The sequence below is a fragment of the Mastomys coucha genome, unplaced genomic scaffold (assembly GCF_008632895.1).
Source record: "Mastomys coucha isolate ucsf_1 unplaced genomic scaffold, UCSF_Mcou_1 pScaffold7, whole genome shotgun sequence".
NCBI lineage: Eukaryota > Metazoa > Chordata > Mammalia > Rodentia > Muridae > Mastomys > Mastomys coucha.
In genome coordinates this window covers 42,153,085-42,179,494 of record NW_022196913.1, presented here as the reverse complement: position 1 = coordinate 42,179,494, position 26,410 = coordinate 42,153,085, and the positions used below count along the sequence as shown (strand labels likewise).

General features: G+C 46.3%; 1 protein-coding gene across 10 annotated transcripts in view; it reads right to left on the bottom strand.

Moving 5' to 3' along the window:
• Rreb1 (ras responsive element binding protein 1) overlaps positions 1 to 26,410 on the bottom strand; it is a 190,450-nt gene that overhangs the window by 117,559 nt on the left and 46,481 nt on the right. For 3 of the 10 annotated variants that reach the window (XM_031358456.1, XM_031358465.1, XM_031358466.1), the window contains exon 1: positions 15,679 to 15,958. The exons of 2 other annotated variants lie outside the window; for them this stretch is intronic. The gene's annotated coding sequence lies outside the window, so the exon portion shown is untranslated. Of the gene's footprint in view, positions 1 to 14,282; positions 14,619 to 15,042; positions 15,647 to 15,678; positions 16,176 to 26,410 lie in introns of those variants that run through there. 5 more of the 10 variants (XM_031358459.1, XM_031358457.1, XM_031358462.1 and 2 more) reach the window with 4 other exon arrangements.

The following is a 26,410-nucleotide window of genomic DNA, read 5'->3' as shown; positions in this document are numbered from 1 at the left end:
TGTACTCTAGACAGATTCATTTATGGTATGAAGGACCATGTGGTATTTCCTCCTGTTTAAGAACAGATTCCTAGTTGGCTGCAGTCCTGGAGGTACAGGTGTCATCCTAGAACTCTGAAGTAGACACAGAGGACCCGGAGGAACAGACAGATCACCCTATGCTATCTTAGAGAACTCCCCACCCACCTCAAACCCTCAAAAAATGAGACTGGTTTTCCTGTATTCAATCTTCCGCAGAGAAACCAGAAACACTGCAACAGCTATCAGACTTCCTGAGAGAAGGCTACACAAACAGCCCTTCCAGAACAACGACGAAGTGAATCTTAGCTGCTTAAAATTACATTTTACTTATGTACTGGGGGTGGGGGGAGGGGTGGGAGGGTGTGTGTGTAGGTATCTGGGTGTGCACAGGCCAAGGGTTATGTGTGAAGGCCAGGGGACAGCTTACAGGAGTGAGTCCCCTCCTGCCAGCCTGCTGCTCACACCCAGGCTGTCACATTTCTCAGCCCACACCTTTATCCACTGAGCCACCCTGTCATCTCCCTCCCCACTGCTCTTCAATACCGTAACTCAACCAATGCTAATCTCTGCCTCCCCGGCATACATAAAACATTCCCTCCTCTTCTTGGGTATAAGATGATACGATCATGAGATCACAAACCATCTCCCCTCCACGGCAGAGCACAGTGACAGTCAGTCACAATGCACATGCCACCCTTACTCACCCACAGCTACATCAAGTGTCATTTCAAAGAAAAAGAAAAAAATTGTGTGTGCCGGTTGTCTGTTCATGTTATTTATTAATCCTTTTCAATGCTCTGACTTTCTACGGCAAAGAAAATCCCTTAAGTTAAAAAGCTAACTGGGGGCATCTCAAAACTCACAGTTTTATATAATGAACTTAGTTACAACTTATTTTGAAGCTCCAAAAGTACATTTTGACTTTTCATTGAAAATGGTAATGAAATGTCATGTCTTATAGGATAAAATAAGATTTGAAATTTCTGCAGGGTGTGATGGCACACACTTTTAATATTACTATCTGGTGGCATAGGCAAGAAGATCTGAGTTCGAGGCCATAATGAGACACTATCTCAAAAAAAAAAAAAAGATCTAAAAAACAATTTGCCTAAATTATACAAAGCCAGAGAAAACTATGTGCCATTCCCAATGTTTGAAACCAACTATGAAGCACATATTAAGGTATGTTTTGTTAAATCAAGGCTGAATTAACAATGAAGCTGGGCCTACCTTACTGAACCATTGCACCATGTGTATTTCAAATGAGCTCTGTGTATAAGTTCTAAAATAAACTGGGCAGTGGTAGCACACGCCTTTAATCCCAGCACTTGGAAGGCAGAGGCTGGTGGATTTCTGAGTTCGAGGCCAGCTTGGTCTACAGAGTGAGTTCCAGGACAGCCAGGGCTATACAAAGAAACCCTGTCTCGAATCACACCCCTCCCCCAAAAAATTCTAAAATAAATCTGCTTTTAACTCACTTGGAATTAAGGTAACAAAGGCTAGAGACATGGCTTAGTGGCAGAGGGCTTGCCTGGTGTGAACAATGCTCCACTCCCCAGCACTCCAAAACCAAGAAGCAAGAGAGTACCCAGTCCCGTCTTCCCTTCTTACTGCCACACACAGCAAACATGTACTGTACATCACTTTGCTGAGGAAAAAGTAGAAGTCTTTTTGTTGCATATATATATATATATATATATATATATATATATATATATATATATATATATATTTTAAAGACAAGGTCTTACTATGTAGCCCAGGCTAGCCTGTAATTCTCTTTGTAGACCAGGATGTCCTTGAATTTAGAGATCTGCATGCTTCTGCATTATGAGTACTTGGCTTAAAGGCCTGCTAGGCTAGCAAGTACTCAGTACCACATTCAGTCAAGATAACAGTGGCTCTGGGTTCAAAAAAGGACAGAGATAGCCTCGGGACGGATCATGAGGAACTTCTGAACAAAGCTTGCTGGGATTCATAAAGCATTTACCTCATTATTTTATCAGTCTCACAAGCTTTTCCATAGAAGGCTTCCCTTTCATCACTAGGCAACAGATGGCCTCAGGTGCAGGGTTAGGAGATGGACCTCAGATATGATAGTGTCCCCAAGTCCGTTAAAGGACATCAAAATAGGTGGACTGTCCAAAAGTGGGTTCATGTGTTTGTCACCAAAACTTGGCTCCTGATTGAACTATTGACAGTTGCGGATATCCATCTCAGGGCAACTATCTAGTGAACAATATTTACAACCACCAGCTTAGATACCAAATCCACATAGATGCTAGGTCATAGTGGGGCATGGGCCTCTCACATGGTACTTTTAAGTATCTAAATTTCCCGGTTTTAAATTTCAAATTTTATTATTATTTTAAGTCCAGTTCTAATTTTTGTTTTTCATTCCTGCTGAGCATCTCCCAAGCTACTGTTTATTATGAGAAAAGTTGGTATGGAGTCCAGGCTGGCCCTGTCATTGTGTAGGGGGGGGATGACCTTGAACTCTTGATTTTCCTTGCCTCCATCTCTTTAAAGTGTGAGGTAGAATTATAGGCTTTGGCTAGAAAAGGATCTTTGGCCTCCACCATCCACCGTTCAGTTCCTTATCAAATACAAGCTTGAGGAAAAGTGGTTTTAGTTGTGATAGGATTTATGGACCAGTGATGTAAAACTTGCCAGGATCCCAAGCAAGAGGCGGAAAACAAGGTGGGACCAGATTTGCCTAGGGCGTGTTAGGGGTGCCCTATGGGATGTTCAGGTTCCACCAATCAAGACTGAGAACATCTGGGCGGTGGTGGTGCATGTCTTTAATCCCAGCACTCAGGAGGTAGAGGCAGGCAAGGATCTTGGAGTTCAAGGCCAGCCGGGTATCTGCAAAGCTAGTTCCAAGGACAACCAGGACTACACAGATGAACTGTCCTGGAGAACCAAGGCTGGTAAAGGTGAAAAAGCATCATCCTTGAGGCTTGGTGGGCTTACCTGGGTGAGCAGCCTCAGAGACAAGCACTAATCAAATCTGGAGTGCTAGTAAGCCTTCTCTGAGAGGCCATCTTCTGGGTGGGCCCCACTCAGGCACCGAGGGGGTGGCTATTCGGCCAAGTGAGGCAAATATGCCCTTCCTTAGGATGCAGGAGTCCTCCCTAGGAGATGGCTCAGCCCGGGAGCCCCATGGAACTTTCTGGGAGTCAGATTGCAGCGCTCTTCCCTTCGTGGCAAGAGCACAAGGGACACGCTTGCGTGCCAGCCTCCAGGGTGTACCAACTCAGCGGAAAACACTCCATCTGCTTCCAAAAAGATTGCTGTCAGCTAGGGAGAAAAGTGAACAGAGGAAAACCCTTAGTCTGCCTGGGTGGTGGGTGGCTTGTCTGCCATCAGCGTGTATACCAGACAGACAACCACTCCACTTGAGCAAGTTCCTGCTCCCTTGTGGAATTCTGAGGTTACATCTTTGGCTTTGGCACCCAAAGATATAAAGGAGAGCTCAGGATACACAGAGCAGGCACACAAGTTTACAATCAAGGAAAATATTGATGCAACCATCCAAGACAATGAATGCATCTCGTGACTGAGGGCATCATGTGACCAAAAGCATCACGTGACCTTAGTGTGTTTCTGGTGAAGTACTAAGTTGGAAAATCATGTCATGAAAGGAACCCTGATTTGAGCAATCCAGAGAGTCCTAGCTTGGATTTTACCTGAAGCTTCATCCCTTGAGCCCTTGGCTCACAAACGAAGCAAGTCTCACTAAAATGAGTGAAAACCTACCAGCTTTTCAGATTTGTATGTAAAAGGCTGGTGAGATGGCTCAGTGGGTAATGGCACTTGCCAGCAAGCCAAACAACCTGGGTCCAATCCTAGGGATCAACATCGTTAAGAGAGAATTGATGATTCCCATGTTGTCCTCTGACCTTCACACACATGCTGTAGCATAAAGGCCCACATTCAAAAATAAATGTAACTTAAAAGAACAATAATGATCTGTGTCCATCTGATCTGAACACCGTTTAAAAGCTCAGACCATGGACAACCAATTGTTCTTCTTCCCTTTAAGATGAGGAAATTAGAGAGGAGATAGAAGAGAAGAAAGCCACTCGGTTGTTCCCCATAAAGAGCCTACTTTACAAATCCCTCTCATGAGACTTGTCATGCTTCATCTATGCCATATCTTAACCAAATAAACATTACAGGTAAAGAAAAATATTTTTTTAAAGGAGGGAAAAAAAGAAGGAAAAAGCAGCCGGGCGCGGTGGCACAGGCCTTTAATCCCAGCACTTGGAAGGCAGAGGCAGGTGGATTTCTGAGTTCGAGGCCAACCTGGTCTACAGAGTGAGTTCCAGGACAGCCAGGGCTACAGAGAAACCCTGTTTCGAAAAACCAAAAAAAAAAAAAAAAAAAAAAAAAAAAAAGAAAAAAGAAAAAAGAAAAGAAAAGAAAAAAACTTGATTAAAAAAAAAGGAAAAAGCAAATTAATGTTTAAAACAAAATTTCATTCCTAAATTTTACTTAGCCCCACATTCCAGTCTCAGAGAATTAGACAGAAGCCAGCCAAGTCTCAAGGTCTCTGGGACCTTCCTACCTTTTATGTCACATCAAGTCAACTGATGCTCCCATTTCCCCATCCACAGGACCGGAGTTGTCAGGAGCTGGCTTTCTAAGTGCTCTGCAGGCACAAGATGAAACCCGTCTACGTGAAGATCTCCTCTCTGGTAGGTAGGTGTGGCCTTCAAAATGCTAATTTCGAAATGCCACTCCCAGGCCTGGGTTTTACAACTTGCTCTTAGGTACCTCAGGCACTGATGCTCTAGCCTTGCCTGCCTGCAGCTCTTTTATCATGCAGTCTTTGAATTCTTGTTTTGTTTTTTCCTTCCTTAGAGACATTCCCTCTTCCAACCCCAGGGCCTTTTGAGAAAGTTGTTCCCCAAAGTACTCTTTCTGTGGTCTGTCAGATACTTGCACAAATGTCTCTTTTCCATAGGATGTTTCTTCCTAACCTGTCACCCAGAATCCTCCACTGATCCACATCCCTCTGTCATGTTAACTTATACCACTGACATCCATGATGTGTTGCCACACATGCCTGCCTGTATGCAGTATGACCATGACCTTAGCTATAAGCTAAGGTAGGTGTCTCTCTCTCCCACAATAAAGCCTGGATGATTATCCCTGTCTTCACACAGGACATAAATATTTATGTCTATGAAGAAAATATCAAAACAAATACCATGCGATTTGTAAAAGTGATGGAATGTGGCCTGTTTTTCGAAGAGACTGAATTGATACTGCATTCCCTGATTCAGTATTTATAGTTTTGTTGTTGTTAAAACAGATCTCTCTGTATAGACCAGGCTGGCCTCATACTCACAGAGATCCTCCTGCTTCTCCCTCCCAAGTACTAAGATTAAAGGTATAGCCACCACGCCCAGCCTGATGCAATCTTTAAAGAGGGATGTGAAGCCTCAACTTAGCTCCTGAACACTGTTCAATGAAACCTAGTTTTTACAGTGTAGATACAAACTAAGGGACGAAGGTATGTACCTTAGGCATTTCATTCATCAACAATGCACCCTATCCATAAATGTCCAGTGCAGAGAAGTATAAACTGAGCATCCTTTAAGTTCTTCTTGGTATTCAGGTGTGGTACTCCATATCTGAGATTCCAGCACTCAGAAATAAGCAGAAGAACCTCAGGGCCAGCCTGTACTACACAGTGAAATCCTGCCTTGTGCCTCAAAGAAAGAAAAAAGGAATTACATAGTACCCTACAAATAAGTATGTATGCATGCATGCATGTTTCAGGGTAAGGCTATAACTCAGAGGCAGGGGTACTTACTTGCCTAGCAGGTGCAATGCCCAAAATTCATTACCCAGCACTACATACAAAGGTAAGTTATACTAGATTTCAAACTTCAAGTGCTTAGCCAAATACACAGATTTTAATTAACCATTCTATGGGAACCATTTGGAGATGTTCACCAAACTCTATGAAATCATTCTCCAAACAATTAAATGTCTTATAAAAAAGAAAATGGCTTTTCAAAAATTTTACTTTCATTACTGGAGAGACAGCTTGGCAGGTAAAGAACACTGGTTTTTCTTCCAGAGGATACAGGTTTGATTCCCAGCACCCACCCACATGGTGGCTCACAACTAACTGTAGCTCCAGTTCCAGGGGACCTGACACTCTCATACAGACACACATATAGGCAAAACACCAATGTGCACTAAATAAGAATTAATAAATCATTTTTAAAAATTTACTATCTAATCCCAGCACTCCTAGGCAAAAAGCAAGATCTGAGTTTGAAGCCAACTTTGGCTACACAGAAAATTCCAGGACAGTCGGAGCTGCATAGGGAAATCCTGTCTCACAAAATAAAAATTTTACTTTCTGGCTGCATCTAGCGGGTCTGTTGACCTACAGATGTCAGGTTAAGTATTTACTAATGACTAAAAGTATATGGACATCACTGAAGGGCAGAGCCATGTCCTTGCACACATTTGGCAGCTTACAATATTTTTTTGGTTGTTTCTTTTACACAGGGTCTCATGTAGCCCAGGCTGACCCTGAATGCTCTACAGAGGATAACCTTGAACTCCGGATCCTGCTTCCCAAATTCTAGGATAACGAGATAACTAAGCCTCCATGCCAGAGGTAAGCAAGACTTCAGACTCCATCAGTGTAAAGGATGCTGTAAATTGCTCTTCTTTACGCCTCTCTCCCTCCCTCCCTCCCTCCCTCCTTCCTTCCCTCTCCCTCTCTTTCTCTCTCTCTCTCTCTCTCTCTCTCTCTCTCTCTCTCTCTCTCTGATTATTTAGCAAGGAAATACATATGCATGGTTTTTGTGTTTTTTTTTTCTTGAACAGGGCATCACCCTCCAAGCTTGCCACAAACTAGCTATGTATGGAGCTGAGGATGACCTTGAACTTTTGATCCTCCTGTCTCCAGTTTCTGAGTTCTGGGTATGCAATTCAGGGCTTCTGGATGGAAGCTAAGCAAGTGCTCTACAAACTGAGTCCTCGTGCTGGCTTTGATACCCCCACTCCAATTCCAGAACATCTATTGCTAAACAGAGTGTCTATCTTTTAAAGATGGTTAAGACCAAGATGATTTTGATATTCAGAAGCATCTTGTTTCATGGCAGTTTCACTTAGCATAAAGGATAGTCCCCTGAAACAATGACGGGTCATTACTATGACCTATAACTAATAGCTACCAAGCATGTGTATGCATACACAGACAAATAAAGGAGGAATGAAGAACGAGCCATATCCCCCGTGTTTCTGGCTTGGTGTTTTGTTTTAAGTCCAAGAAGTAATGGAGGAAAAAGAAGTTGAATTATACACAGACCAACACTCCTATTAACTCATACCACTAATGAAGCAAAACTCTAACTAAGCAGAGAAAATGGGCCCACTCCTTGGAGCTCTGAAATGATGTGGTCTTTGATCTATCTGGGTGCCCATCTCTCCTATTTAATATAAACTTTAAACCAAGAGCCATGAAAAGTGCTATAATTAGTAAAGCCCCTGGTGTGACGGTTTTTTAGAGCAACCAAGCATTCACAAAGTCTTTTTTTTTTTCCTTTACTGAGACAACTTTTATTTTAGGATTTTGGAAATCCAAGTCTTCCCCCACCGATATGCACCTAGAACCAAACCATGGTGTGAGGGGCGTGCAGAAAAAAATGTGTGTCTGTTTCCTTCACCAAATCTGCAGCTCTGTTTAGGCCTCAGCTCCAAATTATGTATGGCCCTTCTCCAAAAACCTTGGGATTTTGTATCAGAACTCAGCACACCCTAAAGGCATGAGCACCAACTAAGCCATCATCAGGCTAGGTGCTACAGATAAGGGTGGTGTGTGTGTGTGTGTGTGTGTGTGTGTGTGTGTGTAGCGTTAATGTTCCTGAGGTGGGAAAACACTAGAGGAAGAGGAGGCTGTAAGGAGGACCTAGCAGTCCCCAAAAGACAGGGTGGTGGGGAAAAGCAAAACAAAACAAAACAAAAAAACATTAAGAAAGGATTTTAGCTAGAAAAGGGCTGGAGACACAGCAGGAAGAACAACCCAGTTGAAAGCAGAGAGAAATTACTCAGAAGGGCAGTGGTGAAGTGGGGCTGGCAAAAGCTGAGGCTACAGAACACATGGAGAAGCAGCTGATGGAGGAAGGTCTTTGTGGGCTGTCTGGAGACACGTGGATTTCTTCCTGTAGACACAAGCAACCCAGGACTGTTTTGAAGCCCGCAAGACAATACACACCACTCTGTGGACAGGGCAGGGTGAATGGCAGAAGGGAGGAACTGGTCACAGGAAATTAACTTAAGAGGCATTTGCAACACCCTCGAGGGGTTCTGCCCAATGTGGGGCCAGCCAGTGGGGTTCCTGGCCTGGCTGCCCGAGGACGCCTTCTCCTTCGGATCCCTGTCTAGAAGGGAGAGAGATGGCTTTCATTTTTACAAGTACCTGCAGGGTGAGGTGCCTGAAGGTCCCAGCTCTGGCAAAAGTTGTAAAAGTAAAAAGCTGGGAGTTGCCAGTTCATAGGTGAGGGCAGGAAAACACCCTGGTGCTGGGCTGGATGCAACAGGACCCATCCCTGGGCAAGGTGTCTGCTAAGCTGTGGCACTGAGTGCCCTTAGCGCAGCTGGTCCATTGGTGAGAGAGAGATAAGTCCTGAGGCACACAACACAACTGGAAGCCCAGAGCATCACAGTCCTCCCTGTTCTGGAATACTGGCTCCTTTACTCTCCCCAGGACTCCAGGCCTTGTCTCCTGTCTGAGTAACACACACAGAGCAGTGGCAGAGAAAAACAGGGCTAAGGCTCGAAGCAAATGATATGTGTCCCCTGACACTTCTAGACATTTCCATCTGGGGTTCCATACAAACAACCACTTCCTCTCTCCCCCTCCCCATCCCTGTGTACCCTCCTTGTTCCCTCCCTATCCTGTCTTGCCATGGGATAGCCCACCCTCCTCTCAAGAGGAGGCATCTGAGCCAAAGAAAAACTCAGAGCTCAGAAAAACTGCCCTTGAATAAAAGATAAATGATTATGTAAGAATTGTACAAAAATCTGAAAAACAAAATGGAGAGAGACTATGAGTGCCCAAAAGCATAGCAAGTAGGGGCTAGTTCAAACACTTATAAAAAAAAAAAAAAAAGTTATGTACTCCACATAACTTACAAAATGAGGGGGACCTGACAGAAGGACAGCTGAAAAAACGTGGTGGTAAAGTTGAGCCATCTACAAGGGCAGCTTCCAGTCAGTGAATCAAGGTTGTTTTAGAAGCAGATGAATCCTGGGACTGACTTACTTACAGGGTTTTCAATCAAATCTCCTCAACAGCATTGCTCCACCCTCAAACTGTCTGTGGTACTTTGAACCTGCCAACCGAGCTCCCTTACAGGCATGTAATAAAGAGCTTACCTGCTGTATGGAATGTCTCCACACAGAATACATGTGATATGGAGTGTATCCCCCCCCCCCAACTTCCACTTGATAGTACTAGTGATCTAATGGAGGGCTTTAGACATACTCAGCAGAGCAGAGCTGGGTCCTGTGCCCAACTACTGGAAAGGAGATTTTTTCCCCCTACCTTGGCTCCTGGATTTCTGAGGCTGAAAGGATAATCAAGACTCCATTGCGTGGGGGTGGAGGGAGGGTGACCTGACCATTATAGGAAGAGTACTGGCATCTCTTGTCTCTATTGCTTAAAGACTAACTAACAACCATCCCTTTGAAGAGTAAGCCCTAAGGTTGGCTCCTGTCTTCCTCCTCAAGCCCATCCCTAAGTGAAGCCGATTAAGAGGAATTTTCTTGTCATGTCTGCTCCCCCACACTGGAAACAAAAGGTATAGTTCCCAGCCCACCACCATTGAGAGAAACTTGCAGGTAAATTCAGCCAAAGGTAAAGGAGCCATACAAAATTCTGGAAAGGAAATCTGGAGTGGATGCGGATGCCCACAAAGCTTCCTGAACTCAAACCACTTTCTTCCATTTATAGATTTTGACTTTCTGGAATATTAATTTTATCCTCTCCAACAATGCTGGGGAGGTGGAAGAGGTGTGGATAACCACGGTCATCAGTAGCAGTGTAGCTAATGGGGTTTGTTTGTTTACACCTTCAAATTCAAGCAGAGAATTACTTCCAAAAGGGCCTGACCTTACTTTAAAACACCACCACAGAAACAGAAACCCACGGTATATTAAATGCTAAGTCCTCCAAACCCAGCTGCCTCCAACCAGCACCTGTTTTCAGTGCTGGCCTGAAGTTAGGCATCAGGGGTCACGATGGACCTAGCTGTATGTAAATCCGTGTTGTTCTGAGTATAAACTTAAGAATTTTTGCTAACAGTCTTCACAATCGGAGGCTGACACTTAGCCTAAAAAGCTAAGAGGCGAGCGGGGGGTGGGGGGGCGGAGGGGTGTAAAAGTAACTCAACTACCAGCCTATCAAACGCTTTTGTAACAATCCTTCCCCAGTCTTGGAAAAGGGGGGTAAAAGGATGAAATACCAAGCAAGCTCAGGGGAAAAACAAATAGAGCATTTAAAAGCTTTATCTAATTACCCCCACGGAGACTTTTTCTCTTCAGTCTGGCTGTCTGACAAAACCAGTGGGGGATTTCATTCTCTCTCTCCACCCCGGGCGAGTTGGTGAGTTCCCCGCCTCAAGGAGCCCTCAGGTGAATCGCCACAGAAGCAGCCGGTCCCTAGGCTCTGGCCTTCACAGAGGTTTTCAAATTCTCTCAGCCTTAGTTGCCTGAATCACACAGAACAAACAGTCTCCGCCCTCCCACTGCTTTGTCTGAAGCACCTATTCACAAGCAGTCACCTTTACTGATGGGCAGACAGAAGGGTAACCTGCAGCCTGCAGGCTCACCGAACCCGGGACGCTAGAGCACAGTTCCCTGGACCTCTCCTCCCTGCCCCCCTTCTCCAGCTGCCAACGAGCAGGGTGAAATCTCCAGGCATGCTCAGCTGCCCTTCTGACCGTGTTGGGCACCCAAGGGACGTGACAAGAGAGACCTTGAGAAAAGCTGAGCTGATGACACAGCCCAAGGAGACTAACTGCTAACTAGGAAAAGCTCCTCCCCATCTTCCTCATTCTTTTACCTCTGCAGTAAAGAAAACACCAGCAGCCAGGTTTCCCTTCCTTGGTCCGCTTGCCATGTAGGAGTCGGGGAAGTTAAAAGTAAATGATGCACTTCAGAAAGCACATCTTAGACTTCCCTCCAGGTTCAGATGGTACACCTTTTACCTCGGGTCTACCCCCCACCCCTGGACATGGAAATCATTCTCTGACCCCTGCGTGCATTTGAAAGAGGTACTTGATTGTTCCAACCCTAGAAGCACAACTAAATCTTAAAAAAAAAAAAAAAAAAAAAAAAAATTGAGAGGAAAAGAGAGAGAGAAAAAAACCTGTCTATCAATCTCTTAATTACATTTGAATATAAAAATATGACTCAACAAGGCCTGCTTGATAGGTCAGGAAAACACACATAACCTTGAGGCAGGGAAGCTGCTGGCTTACCAGCAGGCCTGCCACTCAACAGAAGTTTCCACCCACCAGTTCAGCCCAACTTGTGTCTTTTCATCTCCATGAAAAACTTCAAAAACCTTGAAACACATTGAAGACAACACACAAGCAACAATACTTTTGCCTTCTAACATCTGTTCAGATCTTCCAAATATACTTTAAACCTACAGTACTTATTTTAAAAAAAAAAAAAAAGGTTATCTATGAGCTGGGTTGAACAGACAGAGCCAGAGAAGTAGGGTAACGTGGACCAGGAACAGGCACATCCACAATCTAATCTAGGAGGAAAGAAAGCTATTGTCCTCTCATCAGGAGGACTATAGTGTAGTTACTATTGATACTATATTGCACTTCTATCTTTTGAATGCAAATATGTTTAGTAAAATACAATGGTAAAAACATCACTTTGTGGATTATGTAGAACTTCCAAAACAAGCAGAAAAATCCATCCTTAATGCAATAACTGGTGAAGTTATACATGAACAACAAGAGGGAAGGAAGTTCAACCTCTTAATAGACAAGAAAGTCACCCCAGACAAGCTGCCATTTGACACCACAGCACGGAGTCAAGAGAATACCGAGAGAATACTGAACTTCAATTAAAGACACTTACAAAAGAAAGATTATTTGAATATAATAACAAAAACAAAAGCCAACTTTAACATCCTACCTTCCTAGGTCAAAAAACATGGAAGATTCAGAAATTAATTAAACCTAGTAAATAATGTAAAACAGGGAAGGACTCCCTTTCAAAAAAGCTTCAGTTAATTTTAGCATCCTTCTGTTTAGCTGCTTAGCAACCCTTATCCTATGACCTTCTAAGCACCACCTACTTTTCAGAAGGATAATGAATAGAAACATCAAAAGGACCTACTTCTAACTGCTTCTAGAGAGCCTGTTTAACCAAATTTTGTAAAAGTTTATATTAACTATGTCATGCAAAACCCTAAGAGGATAGAATTTTTTCTCAACTTCATTAACCAGGAAATTTACTTAGCTGGAGCTGTTAAGTGATGTTAGCAAGCGAGCACACAATAGCAAGAAAGACTTCAAAACTGACCTAGGAAGTGAACCAATACAGCAGCAGTTCAAAACAGAAAAGTGAACCAACCAACCAAACAAACAAACAACAAAAACCAACCCAGAAGTTTGCTAACAGTTGCTAGCTAATGCCTGACTTAGGGGCAGATAGGCAATAAACGGCTGTTGATCAGATGAAGACTAACAACACACTTCATTTCCCTCCTTCCTACCTGTACTGGATGCAAAGAAGCTCTCTCAGATGGTTCTGCCTGAAGAAATCTAAAATAAAGGCCCCTTCCATCAAAAGGTCACTTGCTCGATGATGTAAATGGTAAGGAATGGATGCACCACCTGTACCAGCTGAGTCAGACAAATGCTTCCCATCACGTCCACAGTAAGGGTTATGCTGTCTGAGTTTCTGATGAGAAATAAAGCGGTATCCAGGGAAACGGCCGAGAATAATATTCCATGTACCACTGAGCATCAGCAGCACTTAAGTGAGTAAAGCATTTCTTAAAAACAAAACATGCTGAAAAGACAACCATCTTACCTTAAAAATATTGTAAGACTGAGACAGTGCTAGTTAATTAACCCCCCCCCCACGAAAAAAAAAAACGGAGAAAGGGAAAATAATTAAATCAAAGTACTCCTCTCTCCCTTTCTTCTGTAAAACTTGATTGGAGCCATTCAAATGTTTAATTCGGTGTAACCAAATACATCAAAGCAAGACCCATCAGTAAATATCCCAATGGGCAAACGTAAAAAACCAAACCAAAACAAAAAAAGCAACTCTAAACCTCTAAAACGAGTCCACCCTTGCACGTGTCTGAAGAGTATACTGAACTCTTTCCGCAAAAACTCTATGGATTCTTTAAGGGCGTACAGAATTTTCTTAGGAGTTTTAACCAAGCCTTTGGCCTCCAACTCAGACTTCCGGGTTAAATTACAAACTATACCTGCCTGCTCAAGAAAGCATCAAACCTAGAGGATGTTAGAAGACATCAACACATTCTTTTCATGGCTGTTCTCATTTCTCCACCTTCCACTCCAATTAACTATTACACAACAACTCGCACGCAGACACAGACCACCATATTATCTGAAGAAGTAATCTCACAACCAAGGGATGCACAAGCAACAAGTGAGCCTTTGCAGAATCATTTGCAAAAATACTTTGCCAACTTCCAACATCTTTATTCAACAAACTTTCTTCCCATAGGCTTTAACAAGGATATGCTTTAGCTCTAAACTCTAAAACAAGACCGAATGTTGAGCAGTCTAACGATGGAAACCTGAGGGTAAGGTTTTCCACACCTCGACAAAAGTTGCTTTTTATTCACCCCTGTATCGGTCTCCACCACCACCACCACTACCAGCATCCCCCAAAGAAGAATCTCTCCTCCGAAATGCCCCGAATGTGTGCTGCTGCTGGCTCTGAAGCCGTGTAGAATTTCGTAATGGAATGTGAACTGCTCGTCCGGATCTGGGCTCACGTTCTATCTCTTAACCAGTAAGGAGCGAGGGAGGGCAAATCTGCTGAGCAAGGAAAAATAACTTTCCTCCTCTTTTATAACCCATCACGGATGCACTGCGGACGAGGGCAGCTAGCAACACGCGGCGCCTGTCAAGCGGTCGAGCCCGAGCCCAGTGGGGTCCCCACACCCCTAGACCTCGGCCGGCTGCCCGCGGGGCACCGTAGCCGCGCCCCGCACTCACCCCGGGCCAGAGAGCGGGTCACATCCTCGATGCGACCCTAGCCCTGTACAGAAAACACACCGCCTCCCAGGGAGGGGGCCGGCGACGGGAAGGACCTCCCCTGCTCCTTAGCAACCATTAAGGTCGCAGTTTCCTAAGAGACCGCGAACGGGGAGGGGGCGCGGGGAGCTGGGCCTGATGGGGGGGCCCGTGCCTCTCCTAGGCGTCGGTGCCCCCCCCGGGGGGGAACACCGGCTTCCTCCCACCCTCCTCTCTCGGCTGTGCAGGCCGGGGTGTGAGGAAAAAGCGAAGCCCCAGAACTCTAGAAAAATTGGTCCAGCGGGTGGCGGACAAAAGTTTCCGAGCGCGCTCCACAGCTGGGCGGTGGGGCGGGCGCCGGCCCCGCCTCGGATGCTCCCGGCCTCCTTCCTGTGCTCGTGACGGCGCCGGGCGCGAGCCCCCCCTCCGCGATGCAGGCTCGCCCCACGCCGGGGGCTCCCCCAAAGCTCGTACCTAGCCAGCCTCAGAGTCACCAACAATACACATCGGCGCGGCCCGGGTCGCCGCCTCCCCTCCTCCCCAGCGACGGTGGTCGCTCACAGCCCCGCCGCCAGCCGGGAAGCCCGCAGAGGGCTCGGGGCTGCCCTGCCGCCCCTCCCGGCCGGCGCCGTCCGCCCGGGAGGATCAAAGTCCGCAGAGCAGGGCGCGGCGGATGCTCCCACCGAGCAGCCCCGAACGCACGGCCCCCGCGCCTGCACCCCGGGTGGGCACCCCCGGATACCTTGCGGCGGCGGGCTGGCTCCGTCATCTCCGTGCTTCCCGACCCGAGAGGGACTAGAAAGTATGTAGGAGAAAAGTTTCCCCTCCCACATGGGGGGGAGGATGTCGGGGGAGAGAGGGCGGAAGATGGAGAGCAGCGCTGGGAAGATGTTTCTGGCCCGCGGTGCGCGCACCATCCGAGTCCCGGCAGGGCTGGTTAAAAATAAACTCGGCGGCGCGGGTCGGGCCGGATTCCTGCGCTCGGACGGCTAATATGGATGCGCATCAGGTCCTGCTGGCGGGGCGCTGCGGCAGCTCGCGCTGGGAGCTGGTTGGCAGAGCCGGCAGCTCGGGAAGGGGAAAGGAGCGGAGGAAGGGGAGGAGGAGGAGGAGGAGCGGCCGGGCGCGCAGCCCGAGGGGAGAGGGCTGCCCAGCTCATCCCGGTTCCCCTACCCCACCGCCCCAACCGAGCGCATGCTGCCAGGCGTGGGGTGCGTGGGTCCTTTCTGCCAAACGCCTAGTTTCAGAAGTACACCGCGCTCTGCACACTTCACCCTCCCCATCCCCAAAAAGTTCTTTAAAAGGTCGCTCCGGCAATGCCCCGGGCATCTCGCAGCCACCAGAGTGCCGCAAGCGGGGACCCGGGACGCGTACTTACGGCCCGGCAGGGTGCTGGGCTCCCAGGCATGATGCGGTGAGGACCAGTGGGCTTCGGGGAGAGAACGAGGAGAGATGCAAACTTGTTCCGGAAAAGGAATCAAAATGGCGTTTCTGGATGTGCAAAGTTCATCAACTCCGCAGTCACTTCCCCTCCTCCTCTTCTCCCATAGGGAGGGAGGTGGGCGAGGAGCTAGCGACCCCGTTGCCCTAGCCGTCTTCCCGGCCCCCGCCTCGGCCCCCCGCCCCGCTTCCTCACCCGCACGCTCGAAGACTCGCTCTCCCCCTCTCACCCTGATAAGTAGACACATCACGTGTTGCTCCTGCGAGTCTCCTGGGGACGTGTTACAGAGCTGCCGCAGCAGCCACGGCTGAACGAGCTGGGGGAGTCGGGAGGACCGCGGTACCCGGCTGTCCCTGTCGTCACCCCCGCCCCAGTTTTAACTAGGCAACCGCAGTTGCCACTATCCCGGGATGAGTGGAGGTGGAGTTCCCACCTCACCCCCTACAGCAGCCCCAAGTTTGCCCCACGCCCTCCCTAGGCGCCCGGGGCCAGGGGCGGGCCCGGCAGCGGGAGGGGAAGGGTCTCGGCCGCTACAGCTGAGCGCAATTCCAACCCACCCAGCGCTCACTGATGGCCACTATCTCCAGGCACCGCGCCCCCTCCCCTCCAGCCCCTCACTGCCAGTGGCTCTCAGCCCGCGGCTTTCCATCACTTTACAACACGGTTTGTTTCACTATTTTAATAGAGGCAGAGATGCAGAGAGGAGCTTGGGGGGGACGCCTAGGAGGCCCGAGAGAGGGTAGTGTGGTGACGGTGAACCCCAGATCCAGCGCCGCTCCCCTAAATCTGAAAGCGGTGTCCCAACCGTACAGTTCCTTCTGTACGCGGTCCTCGCCCTGCATCCAGGTGGGGCGAGTAGAGGATGGGGCCGGAGATTAAAGAGCAGGCGCCTCACCCCGCCCCCAACCTCTTGCAGTTTCTCTCCCAGGTTGGTCCTTCCCACCAGCGCAACAACTTAGGAGAGTGCTTCTCTTCTAACCAACGCAAGGGCCCTAGACTTTTATCACTTTGCTTTCCTCTCCCACTCTACACATGATGCTTCGGCGGAGGCTGCCTGCCCGCGAGGGGCCTAAGGATGGCGTCTACCGCCACCTTGTCCCCACCCCGCGACGGAATGGCTGGTGCTGTGTCATCCACGTCTCCCTTCAAGGCGTCAGGGAAGCCACATGCAATATCTCTTTCTCTCAGAGGGCTCCTGTTTCAAGTGTGAAAAGCATGGGTCCTCCTGCGAATTTCTCTCCATCCCCCGGGCTCCTGAAGCCACCACAATGCCTTGGCCCAAGTTATCACAGAGCCCAGGGAAACCAGGCCTCAGCTGTGCTTCCTCCATAGAGCAGCTGTCATGTTTCCAACCAGTAAGCCGGTTTCTACTTAGGTTCCAAAAGGGACTTGCTCTCCGTTTTGGTAACATCTTCAGAATAGATGTTTACCTACACACACACACACACACACACACACACACACACACACATACACCAATTCTGAAGATAAAAGCAAATAGGACTATAGAATTATACATTTGGGACTACTTAGTTGATGTTATACATGCAGAAAGCTTGCTACACGCTATTTGCTATGACCTTTGCCCTGGCTCCACCCCATGGGCTCCTCTTGGAATGCCTGAACACCCTACAGTTGTAAAGCTCATTATGGGCTTTAATTTGAAGTCTTCCTTCTAATGTAGTCTAGTTTTGGGGGGCTGACAACAGAAGTGTCTATCTGGGGATACAATGAACAAATGAAGCCTGGCCAAGATAGAATTCTCTAGAACTAAAGAAAAACAGTTGGACCATTACCCCTGACTTTAGATAAGTAGGCAAAACCACAGACTGGGAGGGAACTGTTTGACTTCCAGTCATCAAAAATAAGTTTTCAGAACCTGTTACATTTCCCAGGGTCTACTGTTTACTGAGCAAAACTGTATCTGGTGAAATTTTTATTTCCTTTTTTTTTTTTAATCCTTTCTCCCCACAAAGTCTCTGGGCTGGCTTGAATTTTTTAGCTGAGGATGACCTTGAACTTATGACCCTAGTATCATTCTGCCCCGTTTGTGACATGCTAGCATGTGCTTCATGCTAGGCAAGTGCACTAATAGCCTTAGAAATTCCACCTTTCTTTCTTTCTTTTTTTTTTTTTTTGGTTTTTTCGAGACAGGGTTTCTCTGTAGCCCTGGTTGTCCTGGAACTCACCCTGGCTGGCCTCGAACTCAGAAATCCGCCTGGCGTGCACCACCGCTGCCCGGCTCTTTTTCTTTCTTTCTTTCTTTTTTTTTTTTGGTTTTGTTTTTTGAGACAGGGTCTCCCTCTGTAGCTCTGGCTGTTCTGGAACTCACTATGTAGAACAGGCTGGCCCAGAACTCAAAGAGATCTACCTGCTTCTGCCTCCCAAGTGTTAGCATTAAAGGCATGTGCACCACATCCAGCCAGCTCCACTGTCTATGCTTCCTGCCACCTCCATCTTGTCTCCCAAGTGTCATCAAGCATCATTTTGAGGGCTTGTCTGCTGAGGAGGTGATGGGCTGGTTTTAAAACAAAAGTTTACGTGGCCGTCACAGAAATTCTTCCTCTTGGGCTTCCAATTTATAAGCTGTCAGAACGAGGAGGGTCAGGATGGGCACTTCGAAAGCACTACATGTTTATTTGTCTCTTGAGGTTTGTTATATGGTATTTTTCTTTACACTGGCTCTTGTAGACCAGGCTAGCCTCATACTCGCCATCCTTCTGTCTTCACTTCCCAAGTGCTCAGATTATAAGCTTGGGTCATCAAGCTAGACCACAAACAGCAGCAATATCCAAGTTGGAGTCTTACTTGCAGTTTAGTTTATTCTGTAAAATACTTTCAAATGTCCAAAGTGCCATGGATTCTCATGGTAAATCACCACCATTTTTATGCTGTAGATAATTCTGGCAATAAAAAAGTCACATACACACACATACACACATACACCACACACACACACACATATATGTATATATATACATATGTAATCATATATATATAATCTAAGGTAGCTTAGTAGCTCATGCCTGCAACCCCAATGAGTTCGAGGCCAGCCTGGTCTACAGAGTGAGTTCCAGGACAGCCAGGGCTATACAGAGAAACCCTGTCTCGAAAAAAACCAACCAAACAAAAATAACTAAATTCTAGTGATTGCTCATACCTAGCTAATTAATAAACCTGAAAGTCAAAGCTCCTGTTCAAGGGCTGGTGAGATGGCTCAGTGGGTAAGAGTACCGACTACTCTTCCAAAGGTCTTTTTTTTTTTTTTCCCCTTTGGTTTTTTGAGACAGGGTTTCTCTGTATAGCCCTGGCTATCCTGGAACTCACTTTGTAGACCAGGCTGGCCTCGAACTCAGAAATCCACCTGCCTCTGCCTCCCAAGTGTTGGGATTAAAGGCATGTGCCACCACCGCCCGGCTCTTCCAAAGGTCTTGAGTTCAAATCCCAGCAACCACATGGTAGCTCACAACCACCCATAATGAAATCTGACACCCTCCTCTGTGTACTCATTTATAATAATAAATAAATCTTAAAAAAAAAAAGCTCATGTTCAAAGATTTGTTCAAATGTTGATATCTCTTATACAACAAATATTTACCAAACACCTAATAAAAAAGGAAGAATATTCCAGGCAGTCCCAGCACTTGGGAGGCAGAGGCAGGCAGATTTCTGAGTTCTAGGCCAGCCTGGGATATACAGAGAAACCCTGTCTCAAAAAAAAAAAGGAAAAATAAGGTTATCAAACCATTGTTGCTCTTTCACAGCTACTAAAATGGCACTAGCCAAAAAGTTGGCCAATAAGTAAACGTTGGCAAGGAATTGAAGAATGGAAAATGGTGCAGCCATTTTGAAAACTATCATCATTGCAGTTCTTAAAAACATAGTGACCATAGGACCCAGCAATTTTACTAAGTCATATATATACTTAAAAATGAAGATATATGTTCAGCCAAATGTGTACACAAATATCCATTTTGGGATTGGTCATCATAGTTTAAAAGGTAAGTAAGAATCTGAAGGTTGTGGAGATGGATCTGAACCTCCACAGTGGAGGGAGAGAACCCACTCCACAGAATTATCCTCTGGCCTCTACCTGGGCACCAAAGTACATGATGAGTGCCTGCACATATATGAATACACACACACACATACATAAACACACACAGAACAAGTGGAAGTTAGCCAGCCATGATGGTACACCCTTTAAATCCCAGTGCTCAAAGCCAGAAGCAGAATTATTACTACAAGTTCAAAGACAGCTAGAGCTATTTATATAGGCCTATCTCAAAACAAACAAAAACAATCAAGCAAAAATAGGAGGACTGAGAGATGGCTTAGTGTTTAAGAGCATTAGCTGCTCTTCTAGAGGATCAGATTTCAGTTCCCAGCACCCATGTCAGGCAGCTCACAACTGTTTATCACTCTAGCACCAGGAGATCTGAGTCCCTTTTCTGGCTTCTGAGGGTACCAGCATAGAACATACATATAAGCACACAGACACATCAAAGACCAACAAAAAGAGCAGTTGGTTGAAATATATATGTGTGTGTGTGTGTGTGTCTGTGTGTGTGTGTGTGTATGTGTGTCACAAAACAAGCAGAGATAAAAGCAGTATTGCAGCATACTGTGGGCCTTGTCCCGTCATCCTGATAGTAAAGGTTCTAGAATGGATGGATTAAAAGATGGATAGGAGCCCAGCAGTGGTGGCACATGCCTTTAATCCCAGCACTTGGGAGGCAGAGGCAGGCAGATTTCTGAGTTTGAGGCCAGCCTGGTCTACAGAGTGAGTTCCAGGACAGCCAGGGCTATACAGAGAAACCCTGTCTCTTAAAACAAAAAACAAACAAACAAAAAAAACATGGACAGGAATTGAAGGTGATGGGGCATAGTTAAATAAGTGAGGTTATACACATAGAATTTTTCAGTTATCATTCATGAAAAACCTTTGGTAGCCAAGTTGGGAAGGAGAGGGAATCTCCTAGAGAAAAAAAAAAAACTGTCAGAAAAACATCTAATAAAGTTGGGGAAATGGAGAAAATGGAGGTGGAGAAATCAATCTGGACCAGGACCAGGCATGTGCCTGGAGCAAATGAGAGAAAAAAAAAAATGAGGGGAGGTGGGAGCCTATTTGAGATAGAAGGCAACAGAGTAAGTGACACTGAGACCTGAGGTATGGGACAGTGGGGAAGGCTGCCTGAAGGCTGCCTGGATGAGGTGGCATAATCTCTCTATTCTCAAGAGACATGTAGGTGTCTCCCAAGCAGAGAGGAGGAGCTGGGGGCACACCAGACAGAGAAGTCTGGGAGCAGCCAGCACAAGGGCACAGAGCCACAACACAAGGTCAGCCTCCTGAACTTCAAATACCTCCCTCAGTGACAGCAGCTTGGGGGGTTGGGGGGGGGTGTGTGAAAGAGATGGGGCTGGAACAGCAGCCAGGGGGCCCTGCAAACCACTAAGCAAACCTGGACTTCATCCAAGAAAGAGCGTACAGAGGAGGGCAGCCAGCTTCCCTCATGGTACTGTGGAGAATGGTCTGGAACATGACAAAACGAGACAGGAAGATTCATTAAGAGTTAGTCGAAGAGTTCACCTCCGAGAGAGTGAAAAACTCAGTCAGGCACTGTTGCCGAGGTAGAAGGGAGAAAACTGATCCAGGACATTAGGCCACTAGCTGGGCATGGTGGCTGGCACATTCCTGGAATCCTCAGAGGTTACAGCATGAGGGTTGTTGAGTTCAAGGGAGGGATTTATAGAGTGAGATCCTCTCTCAAGAAAGAAGAAAAAATAGGCCATAGAATGAAGAGAAACCGGCCAATTGAATATGGGAGAGAGACAGTGAAAGAAATTGTAGAGCAGTAACCAAGAAGTGGGATGTTAAGGAAGGGAGGTCACTTCAGTAGTTTGAAGGTCACCTATGTCCCTGCAGGAATGGGGTAGAAACAATACAAAGACAGGAGGTTAGAGGGAATCAGGCAGGATCTGTTAGGTTTGGTCCCTTGATTGTGACTAATGGAGATGCAGCGTCAGCTCACTAGGGCCATGAATTATGGGGAAGGTGTGCATGGAAAAAGATGGGGAGCTGGGTTCAGCACAAAGGCCTGGAGAGACAGTAGAAGGCCAGCAGACTGACAGGGATTGGGGTGGTAATATGCCTGAAATTAGCAGAAGGGAGTGGGGGTGACGAGAAGGCCTCCCCTTTTCCTCTAATGCAGATGAGCCAAGGAAGTGGAAGCTTCTAAGGGAAGCAGTGGTCAACCCTAAACCAGAGCCATCGAGGCAAGTAACTGGGAAAGGGCAAGCTCTGCAAAACAAGACTGGCTAGGGTGTGGAGGCAAGTATAGGGAGTAAGGGGTTAAGGAAGAGAAGGAAGTGAAGGCTGGGAGCTCGGCTGAGAAGGAAGAGAAAGGAAAAGGGCAACCTTCAAGGCAGCAGTTCCTGCTTACTGGACACTCAGTCTGCGCCAGGCGCTGGTCCAAGGCGAGCTTCTAGCTAAGATCTTGCTTCATCCCCTCTGCGCCCTGGTCAGGTAGGTGCAATCACCATGCCTATTTTACAGGTCAAGCAGTGGCATTGCTCCACTGCTTAATAGCATATAATTGATGGGAGAACTGGGATGCAGACCAGACATCTGACCTAAGGGACCCTATATTCATTACTATTGCTATTGTTAGCCAACTGAGAGCTAAATAGATTACTAATTTAAAAAAAAAAAAACATGTGATTGTCTTGTATAATCTCAATAAAATACTCTTGACTGGAGTTTTACAGAAGGGTTATTGATGTGTGTGCAGTTATTTAAACAAGAATTTTACTGGAGTTGGGGAGGGGGAAGAGTAGACAAAGTGCATACATTTTTAATTCCAGCACTTAAGGCAGAGGCAGACAGATATTTGTGAGTTTGAGGGTAGCCTGGCCTATATAGTGAGTTTCAGGCCAGCCAGAGCTACAATGGTGAGACCCTTTCTTAAAAAAAAAAAAAAAAAAAAAAAATTAATCAGAAAGATAAGTGACTGTACATTTTGTAGTTTTGGCAATTTTTGTTTATAATTGTCTTTTCCTTCCATTAAACATGAGGTACAACCCTTTTTCTGCTCTGCAAGTATTGTATTCTGTATGCCCACAATAATGCTGAATTCTTAGTTGGATATACTGTGGACTTCCATATCCCTGCAAAGAGACCAGCAACAAGGACTTCACAGAACCCACATTCCTTTTATCTTTCGATTTTGTTTTGTTTTGTTTTGTTTTGTTTTTGAGACAAGGTTTCTCTGGCTGACCTGAAACTCATTCTGTTAACCAGGCTGGCCTCAAACTAAGAGATCTGCCTGCCTCTGCCTCCCGAGTGCTGAGATTAAAGGCGTCCACCAACACCAGCATAGAACCTACATCTCTAAACATCGACACCAAGTGTTTTTTTGTTTTTTGTTTTTTGTTTTCTTGTTTTTTTCGAGACAGGGTTTCTCTGTGTAGCCTTGGCTGTCCTCACTCTGTAGACCAGGCTGACCTCGAACTCAGAAACCTGCCTGCCTCTGCCTCTGCCTCCCAAGTGCTGGGATTAAAGGCATGTGCCACCACCACCCCGCAACACCAAGTGTTTTTAACCAGGCAGTTCTCCTCTACAGGGATATTTACCAAGGTCTCCACATTCTGGCTTGTCATCAGTTGGAGAAAAGGTACTCCAGGCCCCTAATAAATAGAGGCCAGGGAAGCTGTATAACACATCACCTTGCACAGGACAGGCTCCATCGGGAAGAATTCTGTGGCCCCAGGTGTTGATGGCGCCGAGGTGGCGGAGTTCAGACCAGGACACTGACAAAATTATCTCCTAGAGGATCAGTGTGAAAGAGCTATGGAGTGCATAAACCACTCAGACAACTGAGGTCAAAAAGGAAAGACCCAGAGAAGGAGGAAATGCAGATATCTGAAGCAGATAGCAACAGCTCTCTGAAAGGAGGGAGCAAAGGAAAGAAAGAAAGAAAGAAAGAAAGAAAGAAAGAAAGAAAGAAAGAAAGAAAGAAAGGAGGAAGGAAAGGAGGGAGGGAGGGAGAGAAGGAGGGAAGGGGAAGGGAGGAAGGGAGCAAATATTTGTGTTTCCACGCCTTGGGATGATTTGGCCCTTAGGCTGAGAAGTAATGACATTGTGCCTGGTGCCTACCGAAGTCAGAAGAAAGCATCAGATTCCCTGGGCCTACAGTTACAGATGTTTGGGAGCTACTGTGTGGGTTTTGGGACTTAAATGTGGGTCCTCCACAAGAATAAGTGCTCTTAACCACTGAGCTAACTCTCTAGCCCCACAATAAGTCTTTCTCTAACAAAGGAAAGGAAGGAAGAATTGTAGGGACAAAGAGAAAATATTGATGGGGTGGAGCAGGGAAAGAGCGAGCAGTAAGTGTTAGTAACTGATGGCCCTGAATGTGTAAAACAGCAGTACCCACCAGACCAGCAAGAAAGAGGCACGGACTGACCATATCAGGTCATAGTCATAACTCTTCTTGAGTGTCCCTCCTGTGCCTTCATGCTTCAAGGAGCAGAGCCACAAGAGGGCCTCTCTCTTTGCTCTAAAACAGATCAGCCAAGGGAGTGAAGGCAGAGGAAGCAGAACTGGGACTGTAAATAAGCAAGACAGACAAAGTGTGAGCGAGTCTAAGAAGGCCTCTGTACCTCTAGACACAATAAGATGCTGGTACGGGCATGGCCAGACCAACAGGGAAAGGTGGCTAACAGGGTAGGGGTAAGCTGAGGTGGTGAGAGCTGGGAGACTCAGGAGAGCAGGCAGGATGGGGTCAGGCAGGAGCTGATGGTGGGAGAAGGGCATGGGGCTCTCTGGGGAGGAGAATCCAAAGATACTGGGTGAGATGGAGAAGTCTGGGTTGAGGAACTGGAGCAGATGTGAAGCAACATCAGAGAGATGGGGACCAGAGATAGCTGAGCAGTTAAGAGCACTTTCAGAGGACCCAGGTTTGCTTCCTAGCACCAACATGATAGTTCATAACAGTCTGTAACTCTAGTTCTAAGGGCCTTGATGCCTAGTTCTGACCTCAGCAGGCACTAGGCACAAATGTGTATATACATACACATAGCCAAAATATCCCTACAGATAACAAAATGAAATCTAGAAAAAAAGAGCCAGACGTAGATCAGTTATGGGGATGGAACCGCCACAGAAAATGTGGAAGGGGTGGAGTTGAGAGGAACCATGTAATATAATGGTCTCAAATGTGTTCCCCCCAAAATACACTTGCAAGCCTTAAATAAAATTGCCTCAGAGTGTCACTGCATCAGATCTTTTAAGAGCTTAATGGTGGGTCCTGATCCAATCTGACTGGTGTCATGGCAGGAGGGGGGGAAACAGATATTAATAATACAGGAAGAAGACAAGATGGCAGACTTCTTCAAGCCATGGAGGGAGGACATTATGATCTAGTCATTTGTTCCCTCCCAAATTTATGCTAAATCTTAATCTCCAAAGTCAAATGTTGGTAGATTTTGGAAATGGGGTCTTTGGAGATAAATAGGATTAAAAGAGATCATGAAGGTCAGGATGGAATGAGTGGATATTTGTTTGTTTTGTTTTGTTTTTCAGCAATTGAGTCTCAGCTATGCAGCCCAGGCTGGCCTCTGACTTTCAATGCTCCTGCCTTAGATTCTTTTGTGCTGGAATAACAGAGGAGTACCACTATGCCTGGCTGGATTATGCCTTTGTTTAAAAAAAAAAAAAAAGGTGGGAGGCGAAAGAAAAGGGGGCCAAGCGATGTAGTGCCTTTGGTAGGATGCTTGCCCAGGATGCATGAAGTTTGGGGTTGTTCCTGCTCTCAGGATTTAGAGGCAGGAGAGTCATTCCAGGTCAGGTCATCCTGTCTAGTGGTGAGTTTGAGGGAATGAGTCAGCCAGTCTGTTTCCGCTGTCCTATGGGAGACTGCCCACCCCATCCACTCACTATGTTATGATGCTGCAGGAGGGGCCTCACCAAACGCTGAGCAAGTGCCTGTATCATGTTCTTGGACTTCTAGAACCACGAGCTAGATAAACTACTCTTTACAAATTTAAACTACTTTATAGATTTATAAACTACTCTTTATAAATTTCCCAATTTGAGAGTCAGGGAAGGTAGCACAAGTGTAGTAAGCCCAACATTTTGGAGGTGGAGGCAGGAGGGTCAGAAACCAAAGTTATTCTCAGCTATAGTTGGGGTTCAAAGCTAACCTGGGTTACAATAAACTCTATCTCAAAGAAGGAGGAGGGAGGAGGGGGAGGGGCAAGGGGAAGAGGAAGAAGAGGAAGAGGAGGAGGAGGAGGAGATGATAATGACCTAGGTTATGGTACTCAGCTACAGAAACCGAAAGCAAAGACAAAGACCCCGTGGAACATCGTTAACCCTGCTAACATCCTGATCGCAGACTTGTAACCTGAAGAAATGTAAGAACATTTCTGTGTTAGCAGCAGTGGGAAAGGCAGGGAAGAGGAGACTCAAAGAGACTGGTGAGTCTCTATGTGCAAAGGACAGGACAGGAGGGAAACCCTCACACATACTCTGTGACCTGGGAGAGCCAGTCTTCATGAGGAAAGGTTTTAGAAGAAATGCTATCTCTAAAGCCAAGCCAAATTTATTTATTTATTTATTTATTTATTTATTTATTTATTTATTCCTTCCTTCCTTTCTTTCTTTTTT